This window comes from Suncus etruscus, chromosome 8 (genome assembly GCF_024139225.1).
Source record: "Suncus etruscus isolate mSunEtr1 chromosome 8, mSunEtr1.pri.cur, whole genome shotgun sequence".
In the NCBI taxonomy this organism is placed as follows: Eukaryota; Metazoa; Chordata; class Mammalia; order Eulipotyphla; family Soricidae; genus Suncus; species Suncus etruscus.
Window position 1 is genome coordinate 76,614,575 of NC_064855.1, and position 5,810 is coordinate 76,620,384.

Sequence of the window (5,810 nt, forward strand, 5' to 3'; positions counted from 1 at the left end):
TCTTCCAGAAGCCTTTTTGAATAGTTGTAAGGTCACAATAGTGATGGCTTGAGTCATACCTCCCATTTATGCGAGCTGAAGGTCATGCCTTTTTCCTCTAGCAGTGTTTGGTGTTGTCTTTAAACTACAAATCCTGTATTTCTAGTGTTAGTTACAAGCAAAATTCTCATTAGGAGAATAACAAAGACTTAGAAATAAAACTTAAGAAAGCAGAGGCAAGGAACCAACTAGCCTCTATAAAATATAAAAACTTAGAATTTGAGAATTATTCTTTAACATTTTTTTCGTTTTTAAGAATAGTTCTATTGAGTTTATCAGTGATATAATATTTTTTTGCATTTATGAAGCTTTAGATTTTTATCCCTGGAACCTTAAAATATTGTTTGTAAAACCCTTTTCTGTAATGATAGAAAGGTTCATTGGCCTACAACACAAAACAAAATTATTTTCTCATTGTTAATTCTACTTGACTAATATTTAGAGATTAAAAGACTAATTAAGAACTTAAGGAATATAGAGATAGTCTTTAATCTAGATTTATTCTTGACATATTTTGATTATATTTATACATTGCCCAATAAGGGTTGACTGATTATTTAAGGGATGAAGTTAGTGCCCCTTCACAATCAATACTAACTCATTAAATATTCTATTTATGTTAAAGAATTAATGAATATTTACCTGGCAGGGGAGATACCATGATCACGAAGGTGGTTTCCCCAGGGTGAAGCTCACCCATTGCACTCTGGGTGTGCTGACCCCTGCGATTTCCCCAAATGTGAGAAACATGACTGCATAATTTGTGGTAGTGAGGGACTGTGTTCGTGCTCTCCCCTTAAAAACAAACAAAAAAAGAATTAATGAAATATTTATTTATCTTAAACCATATAATGATAGTAATTTATATTTTACAATGTTGTTTAGTGTACAACTTTTTTAAATCTCATTTTTAAGAACAAATCATGTTTTGGGAATGGTCATTAATAGAAATTATAAAAAACAACTTTTTTTTAACTTTATAAATTTTTGCTATTATGGATCAATATTCCAAAACTACTGACTTAAAGTGAACTCTGTCTCTACACAAGACATCCCCCACAGTCTTAATAAAGTTATACAAGTTTCTTAATTTTACTTCCTTATATTCAAAGTGCAGAAAATAATTATGACTAGATTTGTCTAATAAAATCATCTTAATAAGCTAAAATTATATGTGAAAATACTTCATAAATTGTAAACTATCATCCAAATAGTTCTGTGATTATATTGAATATTGCTGTACTAGCTTTCTTATCACTGAGATAATTATAGAGAAACCTATTTTAATTTATTACTTATTCTTATTATTGGTGCCAAAAATTTAACCTAATTCTTGAGTAATATATCACTGAGTCACCTGATAAGACCCTGACCCTAGGTGGAATTTTTTTTTTACTGGAAGATAGATTTCTGGAATGTACAGTTATAATTTCTCTTATAACAGTTTTGAAGTGTAGAATTAAGTCAGTAAGAACTTCTCTGTAGCATAAATGTAAATTTATTTCGAATTTTATTTTGTAAAATAGAGTATTATTAAATAAGAAATAGGTTAACATATTATCCTACTTATTTTAGTGACGTTAATTCAGAATATCATTTTTATTGGACAGTCTTCATATTATTCATCAGTTTTGAGAAAATTATTTTAACTACTCTTCCATAACTTAGAAATGCCAGCTATGGAGCAGTGATAGGGCGTTTGCATGCAGGAGGCTGACTCAGAACTAACCGAGGTTCGATTCCCCTTGTGTCCCATATGGTCCCTCAAGCCAGGAGCGATTTCTGAGCACATAGCCAGGAGTAATCCCTGAGCATCAACCGGTGCGACACACACACACACACACACACACACACAATCAATCAATCAATCAATCAATCAATCAAGTAAAGAGTATGCCAAAAAAAGCATAGCTATTTGAGATGTGAATCATTCCATAGCAGTTAAGTGCATAATTTATTTAATAATAGACAAACATAAATTCATATTTTTTGTTTTGTTTTTTGGGCCACGCCCATTTGATGCTCAGGGATTACTCCTGGCTAAGCTCTCAGAAATTGCCCCTGGCTTGGGGGACCATATGGGACGCCGGGGAATTGAACCACTGTCGAGTTCTTTCCTTGGCTTGCAAGGCAAGCCTTACCTCTAGCGCCACCTCGCCGGCCCCAAATTCATAGTTTTAAATGCTTGAAATGCACAAATGAAATTTTAAAATTAACTTAAAGTGTATTATGACAGCAGCAGACTATCATCTAGTGACTGATTACAAATGCCCCAAATCTAAAATATTTAAAGCATTATTAGATAGGCGTATGTCATTATAGAAATAAAAAAGATATTTTTCAAAATGACTGTATCTCCGAAATGTAATTGATTTTCTTTGTGTCTGTCAAAAATGGAGTGGAAAAAATAATACAAAATAAAATGGCTTAAGATACAAAGGTGCTACTATTACAAATAAATTGAATATTGAGGCTCTATATAATCTACTTGAAAACCAGATATGCAGACATCTGAAAATGAAATCTATAATAGGGAATAAAGTAAAGTAGTATAGAAAAGGAAATTTTAGTATTAAAAATATAGGCACCCCAGTAGACTGCATCTATAAAACATATAAAGTGATTTTTATTCTCAGTCAATACTAGAGTTTTCAGCTTGGAAGAAATGACACATTTTAGATTAAGAAAATAGTGTTACCTTTAAAAGCTAAGGACTATTCTGATGTTATAATTTAAATCGGATATTAAATTAGTTTTAAACATGAATTTAATTTAATTTATGCTCCTTAGCTTAATTTGTGATATGGTTTCTTATGTTTAGTAAACTTTGCAGTTTCAAGAATACATTTTTTTGCTTCCTATGTTTTTATTTATTTATTATCTTATTTTGCACGATAGTTACAAAACTGTTCATGATTGACTTTCAGTCATTCAATGTACATCACCCTTTATCAGTGCACATTCCCTGTCATCAGTGTTCTCAGTTTCCCACCCACCCCTCCAACATTCTCTGGGTCTGGGGCAAACATTTTACTTCTCTCACTCTCCTATCACTTTCTCTCTCCGTCTCTCTTTCTTTCTCCTCTCTTTTTACTTCTTTTTACTTTTTCTTTTTTTACTTTTTCACTTTATGGTTAGCACTATTTGTTAATTAAGGGGTAGTATTCATATCATGTCATCCCATTTAGCACCCAGTTATTGTCCAGAGTGATCACTTCCAACTAATATTGTCATAGTGGAACCTTCTCTACCCTAACTGCACTCCCTGCTCTTTGAATCAAGCTTCATACAATGGACTGGTCCTCCTGTCCCTCATCTCTGTTGTCTCTGCATATTATCACCATATATTTTACATTTATTATATAAAATAACTTATTATTCAACATAGATTATTCTATGTATATCCCTTACCTTCTTAATCATTTTAATCAACACAATACTTTCAATACTCATACCTGTATCAGCAAATTTCATAACTTCAATTTTCTAACAGGTATGTAGTATTCCATTGTGTAGATGTAGCAAGTTTCATTATCTTTTCTTGGGCACTTGGGATGTTTCCATATTCTGGTTATTGTGAATGAATACAGTTGAACTGGTGGAATATTATTTATAACCAAAAATTCATATTAAATTATGTAAAATTTTGTAATTGGGCCCAGAGAGATAGCACAGCGGCGTTTGCCTTGCAAGCAGCGGATCCAGGACCAAAGGTGGTTGGTTCAAATTCCGGTGTCCTATATGGTCCGCCGCGTGCCTGACAAGAGCTCTTTCTGAGCAGACAACTAGGAGTAACCCCTGAGCACCACCAGGTGTGGCCCAAAAACAAACAAAAAAAATTATAATTAGTAATTATGTAAAAATCTTCAATCTCTACCCAAGTAAAAAATCATAATGAAACATACTTAGATTACTGTAAAAGAAAAGATCACATTAAAATAGCATAAGTATATTTTGTTTGTTTTGCTTTTGTGGGCCACCAATTGCAGAATCAGAGATTACTATTTTCGAACTCAATGTTTTCATGTTTTAATTACAGATAAGACTTCTTCTACAGTTGATTCTAATATTATTTAATTCAACTATGTGGAGCATTTGTTACATTTATAAAGTCCTGCTTACCAATTAAAAATCTAGCTTTGTTTGTCCCTAAAATTTTTAAAATTTCTAAAATTGTAAGAGAAACAACATTTATAGGAAATAAGTTGATGGACATTTATAGCAAAGTCAAATAAAATGGGTTACAACATAAAAAATACATGACAAAAGAAAGTTATCATAAAATAGAATATTTTCTAATTTTTTGTTTAGAAAAGGAGAAATTAAGTTGACAAACACTGTTGTTGTTGTTGTTCTTGTTGTTGCTTTTCAGTTTTGGTTGGCTGTTTTTTATTTAAATGAAAGTTACAGGGGTATGTAACAACTAGGACAAAGGCAGTACCTGATCATTACTTAGGGAGACTGGATTAAGTCACTTAAAGATTGACTGAGTTCAGAAACATAATTTATTATTTGTACTTTTAAAACCATGGTGAAAAATTTATATGAAATGTAACATAAAGCTTTTTTTAATGGGTCAAGGACTATTCAAGAACTGTAGAAAGTTGCTTAAAATTTTACAAGATTCTAAGAACTTTATATGATTTAATACATTTTATAAAAATGTACATATTTAGAGTTGATTTATGTCTTTATTTATAAGTTGTGGTTTTTGTAATAGAAACTTAGTTCTTTTATATCAATTAGCCTCTTTTAAAGCTGATTTTGTTATACATCATCTGGCTTAGCCTCAGTTTCCAATGATAAGAGATTTACTTATATTTAATTATAACTGAACTAAATGCTCAGTTATTTTAATTTTCACATGAATATATTTTTGCAGAATAAATCTTAGTAAATATTGAGAAACACTGAATTCTATAACAGATATGGACAGTATTAAGTGGACTAAACTACAGAAAGTAACAAAAATGAGGTTAAAAAGATAATCTAGTTAAAGGTCAGCTTGGACACTTTGGAAAGTTCCTTGTGGGTCCATTTTCTTTCTTTTTAACACTTTTATTTTATTGTAGTTTAGGTTAAAATAAATTTTTACAAATAAATACTATTTTACATGGTATTGGTTTATAATGTTACTGTACCAACCCCACCATCATCCAAGTGTCTACGACCCTCTATCACTTTCCTTCTGTAACATCTAATATGGTCATTTATTTACTAACTACCTCTCCAGTCCATACCCCTTCTGCTTGGAAATTGTTTTATTTATTCCAGAATCAGGGGTTTGTCATTGTTTTATTGTTCCACACTATCTATTACTAAACGTTGTTTCTTTATTTTCCATAATGAGATAATCTGACACTTGTTCTCCTTACTACTTTTTTAATTTAATTTTTTTATTTATTTGTTTGTTTGTTTATTTGTTTGTTTTTGGTTTTTGGGTCACACCCAGCTGTGCTCAGGGCTTACTCCTGTCTTTACGCTCAGAAATCATTCCTGGCCAGCCTGGGAAACCATATGGGATGCCAGGATTCAAATCACCATCCTTCTGCATGCAAGGCAAACACCTTACCTCCATGTTATCTCTCTGGCCCCTGAAACCTTTTTTTAATATATATAAAATATTTACTTAAGCACCATGATTGCAAGCATGATTGTAGTTGGGTTTTAGTCATAAATAGAACACACCCCCTTCAATAGTGCAACTTTCCCGCCAAAAATGCCCCCTATCTCCCTCCTTCTCCACTCCTTCCTGTATTCAAGACAGGCAT

General features: G+C 31.8%; 1 non-coding gene across 1 annotated transcript; it reads left to right on the forward strand.

Moving 5' to 3' along the window:
- The first annotated feature begins 673 nt into the window (after window positions 1–673).
- LOC126017231 (U1 spliceosomal RNA) lies at window positions 674–837 on the forward strand. Its single transcript, XR_007498865.1, has one exon. It is a non-coding gene; the product is annotated as a U1 spliceosomal RNA (small nuclear RNA).
- The last annotated feature ends 4,973 nt before the right edge of the window (window positions 838–5,810 follow it).